Raw genomic sequence first — 13813 nt, 5'->3', positions numbered from 1 at the left:
GGCCATTCCAGGACTCTCCATTTCTTCTTTTTCAGCCAATCTTTGGTTGATTTACTAGTATGTTTTGGGTCATTGTCATGTTGCATGGTCCAGTTCCGCTTCAGCTTTAATTTTCTAACTGATGGTCTCACATGTTCTTCAAGCACCTTCTGATACACAGTAGAATTCATCGTGGATTCTATGATGGTGAGCTGACCAGGTCCTGCTGCAGCAAAGCAGCCCCAAACCATGACACTTCCACCTCCACGCTTCACAGTTGGTATGAGGTTCTTTTCTTGGAATGCTGTGTTTGGTTTACGCCAAACATGTCCTCTGCTGTTGTGTCCAAATAATTCAATTTTGGACTCATCTGTCCAAAGAACATTATTCCAGAAGTCCTGGTCTTTGTCAACTTTATTTCTGGCAAATGTCAGTCTGGCCTCGATGTTTCTCTTGGAAAGCAAAGGTTTCCTCCTTGCACACCTCCCATGCAAGTTAAACTTGTACAGTCTCTTTCTGATTGTAGAGGCATGTACTTCTACATCAACAGTAGCCAGAGCCTGCTGTAGTTCTCGAGATGACACTTTAGGGTTTTTGGAGACCTCTTTTAGCATCTTGCGGTCTGCTCTTGGGGTGAACTTGCTGGGGCGACCAGTCCTGGGCATGTTGGCAGTTGTTTTGAAAGCCCTCCACTTGTAGACTATCTTCCGGACAGTGGAATGGCTGATTTCAAAATCTTTTGAGATCTTTTTAAATCCCTTCCCAGACTCATAGGCTGCTACAATCTTTTTTCTGAAGTCCTCTGACAGCTCTTTTGCTCTCACCATGGTGCTCACTCTCACTTCAACAGTCAGGAGCACACCAAACTAAATGTCTGAGGTTTAAATAGGGCAAGCCTCATTCAACATGCAGAGTAACGATCTACTAATTATGTGCACCTGGTGTGATATACCTGTGTGAGATCTGAGCCAATTTAAGAGGGAATACATGTGAGGGTGTCCTATCTTTTTCCTCAGTTAGAATAGGCATTTTTGTAGAATGACATTTACAGAAGATCTTAAAAAGACTTTTCTTCAGTTTTCTTTGTTTAGTTGGATTACTTTAATCTCTCTGTATTGTTGAAACGGAGATGAAATAACCTTTTATTAAAAATGTTACAAAAAACCACATGCTTTCAAAGGGTGTCCTAATTTTTTCACATGACTGTATATGTTTGTGTATACATATATTCACATAAAGGTCTATTAGGACTAATACTGAATGTTGTCCTAAATAAAACAAATGTATGTGTGGGTTAAAATGTATACGGTATATTAAAAATAAATAAAGGATTAATCATAAAAACAAAAAACCTTATACTTGTCTGTCTGCATTTACTTCTAGCTTGCCTGGTCTTTTAAGGCTACTTTCACGCTAGCGTTTTTACTGGATCTGGCAGGGTTCTGCAAAAACGCTTCCGTTACTGATAATACAACCATGTGCATCCGTTATGAAGGGATCCGGTTGTATTATCTGTAACATAGCCAAGACGGATCCGTCATAAACTCCACTGAAAGTCAATGGAGGACGGATCCGTTTTCTATTGTGGCATATTGTGTCAGAGAAACGGACCGCATCCCAGGACAGAAAGCAAACTACAACATGTTGCGGTTTGCTCTCCGGTATGACAACGCAACTAAATGGAACGGAATGCATTTTGAAGCATTCCGTTCTGTTCAGTTCAGTTTTGTCCCCATTGACAATGACTAAAGAGCTTTTTTCCAGTATTGAGCCCTTATGACTGATTTCAATACCGGAAAACTAAAATGCTAGTGTGAAAGTAGCCTAAGTCGCAGGTGTATTTCTAGACTAGTGCCGTATGTCCCAAGTGGGACCTCCAGGACATCATACCAGCAGGGCAAGGCAAACGACCACGGAACACATAACTTATTACAAAGTAACCAAGACACTTGAAAATTACTATACCAGAAAACCTCAATGTACTGAAACGGATGGCACCACTGACTAGCAATACTCTGGAGGGGCGTAACTAAGCAGCTCCCTGGTCTTCACTAGAGCCTCAGATGGTGAGGATAGGCTTGGGCCGTTAGGGTACTTGCCAGGGGCTACTCCAGAGCGTAAACCGAGTCAGTTGCAGCAGGATCAGGTGGCACGGAGATACCAGACAAGGTACCGACAGTACATTGAGTCCATAGACAGGCAGGCAGAATGGAACAAAGGCAAAAGCAGGTACCTGCGCCCCAGGCACAATATAAGCAAGGAGGCCCCAGGAAGAGCTGCACAGAACAGGCAGAGCAGAGACAGCAGCAGTTACCTGTGCCACAAGCAATAGAAGCTCAGCGGCCCCAGGCAGAGCTGCACATAGACAGAGAATGGGCATAGGCATACGATCACTGCCCCTCCAGGGAACACAGGAACCCTCTTCTGAAGGCGGACATGGACAGACATGAACAGAACACCAGAACCAGTAAGGACTGCCAGACAGACAATAACAGGAACATAGATCAGACGCAGATAAGCTCTGCTAGGCTATACATGAACAGAACAACAGAAGAAGTAAGGGCTGCCAGACAAACAATAACAGGAACAGGCATAAACAGACACGAACTGGAACAGACGCAGATAAGCTCTGCTAGGCTATCCAGATGCAGATAAGCTCGGCTAGGCTATCCAGACACAGATAAGCTCTGCTAGGCTATCCAGATGCAGATAAGCTCTGCTAGGCTATACAAATACAGGACAGATACAAGGCAAGGTACAGGGCCTGAAGACAAACAATTCAGATACAGGACAGATACAAGGCAAGGTACAGGGCCAGAAGACAACAATACAGAACCAGGAGGAACACACAGAAGTGTAGATGGTAAGTCCACTTGGGTCAGCAGCAAAGGGCAAAAGCTGCCAAGACAAACGAAGACAGACAGGCTACACAGAGCAGAAGGGTGAAACACCCATGTGGCGAAACCAACCTCGCCACTGGGTTTTGGAGAGGACTGTTTAAAAGCCTCTTGCCTCAGGATTATGGCCCATAGTAACTGTAAAGGAGAAGACAGACCGGCCGCACAGCTTAAATCTGTCTGTAGAATTGTATTTTATGTTATTATGCGTTCGGTTAAATTGTATGTTATGTGAGGGCACCCAGATAGCTAATATCATTGTATTTGTGTATTCTGAGTGCCATTCACCTAATGATATGCACTCAGACTTGAGCTATCTGGGGATATGTTAAATGTCTGTGTTTGCTGTGGGGGTGTGCCATTGTGTGTTTGGGTGGTGATTCCTGTCCTGTTGTCTCCACATGTGTATTGGTGATCTCCCCTTTGTCCTGAGAGATAATTGGATTGTGTTCGGTCGTCTCCGGGACAGAGGGGAGGAAACCATGATGCATTGTGGGGATATGTTGTATCTGTCCTGTATCTGCAAAAACTGTAATAAAAACCAGGCTGGGTGTGCCAGCACTTCAGATCACTGCTTGACCCTCAACACGGAGCCTTGTCTCGTTATTGGGGGATTCCCTGTATGCTGTTGGAGACTGATTGCCAGGAGTGTAAGCTGACGGATACGCTTTTCCTGTTTGTCTGACTGACAGTTACTTGTGAGGTTCCAGTTTGGAGTGCTATTTTGTATCCAGTTCGGGAGGTGTTCTGCAGTAGCTGTGCCTGTCTCTCGGAAAGGGGCATATCGTCTAAACGGACTTTAACCCCTTGTCTGCTGAAACGGTGCCGTTACATTGGTGGCAAGCAGCGGGATCGTTCCTACAGCCAGAAGGACAGCTACAGGAGACACCATTTCTGTGGATTCTACAATTTAAGGGCAACGCATGTCTCAGTACAGTGACCCTAAAAGCACCAGGATGGAACCAGCAGTGGAGTACAGATACTCTGTGGAGGAATTTGACCGTATGATGTGGTTGCGGCTGAACTTCTTCGGACCCAATCCAGGTGAGAAATACGTGAAGTTCGTGAGGAATCTAGTGTCTACGACCCTACTATACCGGGCAGAAGGTGACGGTCAGCTGCCACGTTGGGTGGACCTCCATCGGAAGTTACGGTTGCGGGACAGTGGGAGCCCAGTCTCCATTCCCCAGCGGCAGTGTGAAGTGCAGGGAGGGGAGAGCAGCGGCCTCCCTCCCCAGCGGCAGGCTGAGTTACAGGGGGCAGAGGTAGTTGTTCCTGCCCCCCAGCAGCAGAGTGATATGCCGGGAAGGCAGTGTGAAATGCAGGGAGAGGAGAGCAGCGGCCTCCCTCCCCAGCGGCAGGCTGAGTTACAGGGGGCAGAGGTAGTTGTTCCTGCCCCCCAGCAGCAGAGTGATGTGCCGGGAAGGCAGTGTGAAATGCAGGGAGAGGAGAGCAACGGCCTCCCTCCCCAGCGGCAGGCTGAGTTACAGGGGGCAGAGGTAGTTGTTCCTGCCCCCCAGCAGCAGCATGATTTTTTGGGAATTGGGAGCCGAGTCTCCATTCCCCAGCGGCAGGCGGAGTTACAGGGGGCAGAGACAGTCGGTCCTGTCCCCCAGCGGCAGAGTGTCCTACAGGGAATAGAGAGCCCAGTCTCCTTTCCCCAGCAGCAGGACACTGTATTGGGAGCGGAGGCGGTCGGTCACTCTCCCCAGCGGCTGGAAGTATGTATGGGAGAGGAGCTCGCTACCCCCTCTCCCCAGCGGCAGCTTAACGCACCAGGGGGAGACAGTAAGCCCCACAACAGTGCAGATGGGACCGTGGTCTCTGCACTTACAGCACAGGGGGTAGAGACAGTCGGTCTCCCCCTCCAACAACCAGGCTCCAACCAGGCTTCTTCCGTGGTAGCGCTGGCACCAGGGCTGAGTACCGCTGATCCCTGCCCACAAAGCAACCTCCACTCCAAACCAGGGAGCAACACAGAGACCGGGAGTACCAGCTTCCAACATAACTTTGGTGGATTCACTGGACAGAGACATGCTACGAAATTCAGCAGGTCCAGTATTTTGTTGTGGGTGGCCTGCCAGACTAACTCAGGTACCGACCGGCGTGAGGTCAGGTATCTGGTTAGTCTTCCCTGGGGGGGGGAGATGTGTGGCGAAACCAACCTCGCCACTGGGTTTTGGAGAGGACTGTTTAAAAGCCTCTTGCCTCAGGATTATGGCCCATAGTAACTGTAAAGGAGAAGACAGACCGGCCGCACAGCTTAAATCTGTCTGTAGAATTGTATTTTATGTTATTATGCGTTCGGTTAAATTGTATGTTATGTGAGGGCACCCAGATAGCTAATATCATTGTATTTGTGTATTCTGAGTGCCATTCACCTAATGATATGCACTCAGACTTGAGCTATCTGGGGATATGTTAAATGTCTGTGTTTGCTGTGGGGGTGTGCCATTGTGTGTTTGGGTGGTGATTCCTGTCCTGTTGTCTCCACATGTGTATTGGTGATCTCCCCTTTGTCCTGAGAGATAATTGGATTGTGTTCGGTCGTCTCCGGGACAGAGGGGAGGAAACCATGATGCATTGTGGGGATATGTTGTATCTGTCCTGTATCTGCAAAAACTGTAATAAAAACCAGGCTGGGTGTGCCAGCACTTCAGATCACTGCTTGACCCTCAACACGGAGCCTTGTCTCGTTATTGGGGGATTCCCTGTATGCTGTTGGAGACTGATTGCCAGGAGTGTAAGCTGACGGATACGCTTTTCCTGTTCGTCTGACTGACAGTTACTTGTGAGGTTCCAGTTTGGAGTGCTATTTTGTATCCAGTTCGGGAGGTTGGTGTTCTGCAGTAGCTGTGCCTGTCTCTCGGAAAGGGGCATATCGTCTAAGCGGATCTTAACCCCTTGCCTGCTGAAACGGTCCGTTACAACCCACAAGACAAGACAAGACAAGACAGAACAGACTGACCAAGACTGACCTCAACACTCCACGCTCAAAGGCAGAAATAGCAGCCTAACGAGCGCACCTAAAAGACACACCCAAGAACCGACCAGGGGAGGTTAACTCCACCAGAACCAAACAGGAAGGTACCAAATTAGGTCAGAGGTAACCAGAAAAAACAGCATACCAAGCTGCGATACAGGAGGTTGCCCCTAGAAACCAGCATGCACGGAACACCGCAGCCAGTACGCAAGAGCACGACCAACCTGACATACCCACAGGGAGACGATACTGCCATAGGTGGTACACACACACACAGGCAGGTTCACACTAGATACCGCAGCCAGCACGCAGCCAACAGCAACCAGCCTACACAGAATCACCCGCAGCCAGTATGCAAAAGGAATGAAGCCAGCCTGCATGGCAAACCAAGTCACGGTGAACCGCACCGTGACAACTTAACTAAAGTGATAAATGAATAGGTCAGTGTGTCGTATAATTAGTTCGTGAATTTCATTCAGGCCCTGAGGCATAAGTGTATTTAATTGATAGATTAAAAAAAAAATGCGTTTTTGAAGGAGATCAAACCTGTTGTATGGATTGTACGGTATGCGATCTATGGGGGCTATTTTTATCGGATGCTTTTCTTTATCCGGTGTATTAGCGCAATGTGTTGAGACACTGTGTTTAAGATTGAGTTTCTGAATGTTACGTCTATGCTGATTAAGTCTGCAGTGTAAAGGTTGAGTGATACGTCCTACATATTGTAGTCCGCAGGTACATTCGATTAGATATGATTACATATGATGACTGGCACGTGAGGTAATGTTTTTGATATGGAAGGTGGTACCATTGGTATTAGATGAGAACGATATTTTTTTGTGTGTTATAGTTTGGCAACAGAGGCAGCTGACAGTGTTACATTAATAGCTTCCAGTTTTACCTATTTTTGTGGCCAGGTTGTGTGTTTTCTTCAGGGGTTGTTTCGTTTTACTTGGGGCAAGTAGATTTTTAACTGTTGGCGCCCATCTGTATGTGATTCTCGGTTTTATGAAGATATGTTTTTTTCAAGTACGGATCCTGAAGCAAAATGTGCCAATATTTTCTGAATGTCTCTATTAGATGTACTATATTGAGTGATAAAATGTGTATTACTGTAGGTTTGTGATTTTTCCGTACTGTTTTCCAAACACTCAGTTTATGTTAATTGTAAACTTCTCTTGTATGCATTCTGGATGAGTTGTTTTGGATATTTTTTATCTTTGAATCTCCTTTCCAGGATTTTTGCTTGTGCTTTGAAGTCTTCCGTATTTGTGCAATTCTTTTGTACTGGCTATACAGTATATTATTTAACCATTTTTTATGATGAAAACTGGAGTAATGTATGTAGCTGTTTGTGTCGACTGTTTTAAAGAATGTCTTAGTAATTTTTTTGTCCTCTCTACTGGTGATTATAACATTCGAAAACTCAATAGCTACTTTGCTATAATTCGGAGTAAAAGATATTCCCCAGTTGGTGGAGTTGAGTGTATGACAAAAGTCTAGAGCCGTGTTTTCATCCCCATCCCAGATGATGAAGATGTCATCTATGTATATCCTGCAATGTATTATCCGTTCTTTATATTTCACATGGTTCCAGATGCAAACATCCTCAAACTCTCCCATAAAGATGTTTGCAAAAGATGGAGCTACTAGAATAACCCAATGCGGTCCCTTTACATTAGTGATATATTGCATTATTTTATAGAATAACAATTATTTTTCCAGTATGAAGTTCAGGCCCTCAAGGAGAAAATCAATTTGCGCTGATTTAAGGGTCTTATCTTTCAGTAGTGTGTTTTTTACGCATTGTATTCCCAATTCATGTTCGATGTTGGAATATAGGGCTGTGACATCTAATGTGAGGAGGGCATAGTTGTGTCTCCAGTTTATATCATCCAATTCGCGGATGAGCTGGCTTGAATCATGGAGATAGTTTGGTAGTGATTTTACACAGGGTTGTAGGAATAAATCTAAATATTGTGATAAATTGCTTGTGGCACATTTTGTATTTGAGATAATTGGTCGTCCAGGGGGGTTTGTAGTACTCTTATGTATTTTTGGTAAATGGTAGACGTATGGGGTGCATGGGGTTTTTGCATTGTGCTTTAGTTTCATATTTCTGAAAATCTTGTATAACTATACCGCCCCCTTTGTCTGCCGGGCGTAAGATGATCCCTTTTATTTAGGTTTCCTTTGTAATTTAGACTGTTGGTGTTGTTGGTCATTTGTTTTATTTCTTTGATACTAGATTGAAAAAAGTGGGTAGGATATGGCCCTGACTATGTAGGGCAAAGAAAATTGGTTTTGGTATAATCTCTGTTTGTAAATTGGATCATTTGGATCTGAAGTGGTGATTCCTATAATGTCTTTCTCTGGATGTTTTATACTTTTAATTTCAAAATGCCTTTTTATTTTAAGAGTTCTTCTAAATTTTTGTAAATCAATATAAAGTTCCAGTTGGTTGACTATTGTAAGGAAAAAAGGAAAGGCCTTTCTGTAGAAGGCTGGTTTCGTATGCTGAGAGTTAGCATTTTGAGAGATTTTTACTGTAATGCTATTTTGGGATCATTATCAGGGGTCTCTATATGAGTTTTCCCCTTTTGGGTTTCTCCTCTCTTGCCTCTTGTTCAGGCTTTCTTTTTCCTGGTGTGGGTTTGTAGTATTGTGTTATTTGCGCGCATTTCACTGGGAGGTGTGGATGGTTTAAATGAAGGTTCATGCTTTTTTAGCCAGGATGAGGGTACTGCAGGAGGGGCCCGTATTGTCTATGACAACTTTTGTTGGTGTGGATGGGTGTGCTGGAGAAGTATTTTTGGCGATCAAGTAGGGGATAATTTGTTTAGTGGCCGGAAGGGCTCATGATGGTAGGTGAGATAGAGAAGTCTTGTGTGGACGTGAGTTGTAAGGTAAGATGTTCCACTGGGATGATATCTGTGGGATCCGGAGGACAAGTGAAGCAGTCAAGGATGGGCCGAGGCTGGGAGAGGGTGATTCATTACTTTTGAACAGAGTAGGTGAATGTGTACTGAGCAGGGGCCTATTTTCTGAGATGTCTATTTTAAGTGGGTGTGTCCTCTATGTGACTTTTTTTTAGTTTGCAGGTATTTTTTTGGAGCACTCTAAATCTCTCTAAAATTGATCTGTGGGAAGTTCATTGATATTCCATGATGCGGTTGTGTATGCAGGGACGGTAAAGGAGAGATGGGGATGGGTGTATCTGGTTTATCTATATGATCTGGACTCTTTGAGATGTGTGTATTGATATTAGTATTGGTATTGTGATGATTTGAATTGTGATTGTTGTGTTTTTGTTGGTAAAAGAGCGACTGTGCAGCATGGTTGCATATCTGTGGTCTTTGATACCCATATTTCCATATTTTGTGTAGTTTTTGTTAATATTATCTTGTGGGTCCCTCGCTTTGTTTTCAGTGTTTTCATCTGTATTGGGATGTATCTGCTTTTTCCATGTGTGATATGAACCTTGGTTTCCATCTCTCCTGTCTCTTCTGTGTTTTTTTATTTGTTTGCTATAATCTCAGCTTCCAGTTGGTAGAGTCTGTTGGTTAGGTTGTGGTTAATAGTATGTAAGTAAGCATGTTTGGAAAAGCTTTGTAGTGATAGGATGCTTTCCTCTATGCACTGTATGAGTGTATGTTTCTCTGAGAGCTTCCCTTTTATTTATGATTAGAGCGGAGAAAATTTCTCAAAAATTCAATTTGGCCGGTTCGCCGAATTTTCTGAAAAGATTCAATTCGATCAGAATTTTGCTAATCGCTAATCGCAAAAAAAAAGCTATTTCCTGGCTGCAGAGAGCCTATATAGTGATTTAGAACACTGTGCCTTGCAGTAAAACACATAGGGAAAATTTGATTCGGCCAGTTCGCCAAATTTTCTGAAAAAATACGATTTGATTTGAATTTGGAAAATGGCATTAAAAAACAGCTATTTCCTTGCTGCAGAGAGCCTGTGATGTAGTGATGTAGAACAGCAGTAACACGCATAGGGAGTCTGCTGTGGTAGTGAAATAATACTGTGAGTCAGTATGACACGCAGATGACAGGCGTCGCTCTTAGAATCACTGCACACTTCACTTATTTGGGCAGTTACGGGCCAAAACTGACCAAATAACTCAAGTGTGAACTCAGCCTTACAAGTCAATGTTAGTGCCAGGTATGAAGAACCGTGCAGAGGCCCAAGATCTTACTGTAGCGTGAAAGAGCGCACTCCTTTTACACCGTCATCAGCTGATTCCACATAGATGTCTACAGAACCTGTTCTATTAAGTGTAAGGCAAATACATTGCCGTATTTGTGTGAGGGGAGGCTCCCTCTCACAGTATTTAAACTCACCCTCCGTAGCCTAGGACGCACGGCTCAGCGTATTTCCAGTCAGGATCACTTCCGGTTCAGTCGTGTCCGGCAGCAGGCAAGCGCAGCGTCAGCATCATTCAGGCTTCATGTCGCAGACTTCAGGCTCCAAGTTTGGCTCAGCTCCGACTTCCTCCAGCCTCATACGTCCGACTAAGGTGATAAGGTTTTAGGGAGGGGGGGGCTGACGAGCGAGTGATACATGGCATGGGGAGTCTTTTTTGTCGCGTCTGGTTCTCGTCAGTGCGCATGTCAGGTGCTCAAAGTCTGTCCTACTCCGTCCTGCAGCCATGTGTGGGCGCCCGCTGCTGCATGCGCCTTCACTGGTCGGCATATATCGAAATAGGTGTGCTAGAGGCCAGGGGACCCTGTGCTGGGGCCACAATTACGGAGGTGCCTGGCAGGGCCGTATCTGCAGTACCCAGGGCTTCCAGTCCAAGGGCTTCCGATGCACAGTGTCCTAACCTACGGCTGCTGAGTCATTAAAGCAGGGTAGATGCACGTGCATACACTCCGGCATCTGCTCACACAACACAAGCTGTCACTTTGGTTTCTTTTCACCATGTTAATAGAGTCATACCTATCGTTCTGGATAAGTGAATGTGGTAATTTATATATCAGTGTACGCCCGTTACAATAACTGCCACAAACAGATTTTGAGGGGTATATATATATATATACGTCTTCACATTAAGGTTGCTTGGTTACAGGTGGTAACCACAGTGTTTGTTGCAGGTCATATAAGAACATCATCCCAGGGCATCCAATTGCCACATCGTGTCCCCGGTCACTTATTTTGACAAGGTATTCTAAGAAAGATTTTTTTTATTACTCTCAGCCACTTTAATCAAATCAGTATTTCTTTTTCCTCTTCGTTCACTCAGAGGGCTAGGGCATATCCGTAATTCTTACAGGTAGGTGACTATTGGTCTTCATGGTGCAGGTACTGTGTCACGATCTGTTAATGCACGGGGGTGAGGCACATCGGTACAGGGTATTGAACTCCTGAAAAAAAGAAATAAAAAGGAAAAAAAAAACTTTTACAAAAAAAATAATATATATTTTATTAATTTATATGCCCGCTAAATTTCCCGTGTTTACAGGTACTTTCTCACAATTCATCATGATGCTGCCCACGTTACTGGTAGCTGTAGGGTCCTTTCGTATGTCTGTCACGACCACAGACCTTAAGTCCTGTCACGACTACAGGCATGTTTTCAAAATCTGCCACGGATACGTTACTTAAGCCTCGCACAACTGCAGGTGTCTTGTGAGGTCTGTCACGACTACAAACGCTCGGAGTCTGTCACGACTATAGAGGCTCGGAGTCTGTCACGACTACAGACGCTCGGAGTCTGTCACGACTACAGACGCTCGAAGTCTGTCACGACTACAGACGCTCGAAGTCTGTCACGACTACAGACGCTCGAAGTCTGTCACGACTACAGACGCTCGAAGTCTGTCACGACTACAGACGCTCGAAGTCTGTCACGACTACAGACGCTCGAAGTCTGTCACGACTACAGACGCTCGAAGTCTGTCACGACTACAGACGCTCGAAGTCTGTCACGACTACAGGCGCTCGAAGTCTGTCACGACTACAGGCGCTCGAAGTCTGTCACGACTACGGACGCTCGAAGTCTGTCACGATTACAGACGCTCGAAGTCTGTCACAACTACAAACTCGCTACAAATCCTGTCACGACTACAGGTCATAAGGGGAAAGGTGAATCCCATTCGGTAGCCTTGATGTTATCAACAGGTTCAGGAGTACAATTACCGCTTCACTGGGCAGGACGGTCATCCTAGCATCAGGGTCATTTGTCACTGATCCGGTGACGCTTGGTGTTGGGAGCACAAGAATCTAGCACTCATAGTTAACCACAGGTTATTTTCAGTCAGGATGTCTCAGCAATCCCATATGGAAGGAAGTTTGGCGTCTCACAGTAACAAAGACTCCCAATCCGAGAGAGATGGGGTTCAAGCTATCAGGTCCTGGACTGTGCCGAGGCTCACAGCAGAGCTGTCAAGGAGAGGGATTCCTTTTTCAGCAGGAAAGCGGAACTATATAGATTGTTGTTTTCAGAACCCCCTGCTTCTGGGGAAGACTCGGCATCAATGAATATGATCCAAACTTCGCTGACACAACTTCACGCAGTAGTGAATACGATAGCATCCTCTTTGTCGCAGTTTCAGACCAGATTAGAGGCTGTAAAAAATACGGCCTCTACTTCGAATACTGTCAGTCTCAGTACTGCTGTGCAGTCGCTCACTCAGTCCTCCATCGCTGGGTCTCAAATTAACTCCCCTAACATAGCACCATCTCATTTTATACCGGCCAACGTGCGTCAGGACATATTAGATGGTAAGGACGTCAACCTAGCTTCATTGCTTATAGCCACTCACGAAATACCGGACAACAAAACCATAGCGTGTGGGGAGGTATCAGTGATCTTGAGGTCCAGAGATGTCAGGCTTAATAGGAAACTCACCGTAGCAGAATTTGTCCTAGCATTCAGTTTGTTTAGAGATGTGGTGTGCTCAGTGAGTCCTAATAGGAGAGAAGAGCTGGATCTTTATTTGTTCAAAGTCGTAGATTTAGCTAACAAATATGGTGGCACAGCATTCTATGAATATCATAGATCATTTTCAGCCAAAGCAGCAGCTGCGTTAAGACAGTTTCAGCATGCAGTGGACTGGTCAGTTGTAGATACTGAATTGTTTTGCCGGCATTTTGCAGGTCTCTAACTGCGGCTCTTATTCGCAGGCAGAGCGGTCTCAAATTAGTTATACCCCACAACCTCCGCTTGCCAGGCTTTCAATAGGCGTAGACAAGTTAGGGTGCCCAATAAAATACCTAGGCAAATCACAGATATGTAATAACTTCAACACTACAGGTTTTTATTATAACCAATGTAGGCTGCTGCACCTGTGTACCCTTTGTTTCAGGGCTCATTCTAACACTGTGTGCCCACAGAAGGGGCAGCATTCAACGTGACTAAACGTAGTAGATGCGGATTTACTGGCTACGTATTTACTAGGCCATCCAGATCAGAGTTGGGTACAATTTTTAGTTGATGGTCTTCAGCATGGGTTCCATACAGGTTTGGTAGCACTACCGCAAGCTACATACGAATGCAAGAACCTTTTGTCAGCCGTCAGAGACCCGGACTCAATTTCACATCTGTTAGCGGTGGAGTTAGAGAAGGGCTACTTGATAGGTCCAATGGCACAGTCCCCGTATGAGTGTTGGAGGGTTAACCCCATAGGTGTTGTCACAGGGAAATTTTCTAATAAAAAGAGGGTAATCTACGATTTTCAGCTCCTCATTCACTGTCCATTCCAAGTCTGAATTCACTGGTACCTTCTGAAGAAGTTTCCATGAAATACTCATCTATCGATGTAGCGATACAGGTCATCCTCTCGTTAGGGAAGGGGACTTGGTTATCTAAAGCCGATATCACGGACGCATTTAAGTTACTGCCCTTAAAACCTCAGTTATGGCAGTGGCATGGCATTAAGTGGCAAGGGCTGTATTATTTTGCAAACAAGTTGACCTTTGGCGCTAAATCGAGTCCCTGGTTGTT

This window comes from Bufo gargarizans, chromosome 3, assembly GCF_014858855.1.
Source record: "Bufo gargarizans isolate SCDJY-AF-19 chromosome 3, ASM1485885v1, whole genome shotgun sequence".
Taxonomy (NCBI): Eukaryota; Metazoa; Chordata; class Amphibia; order Anura; family Bufonidae; genus Bufo; species Bufo gargarizans.
Note: the sequence above shows the minus strand (reverse complement) of the source record.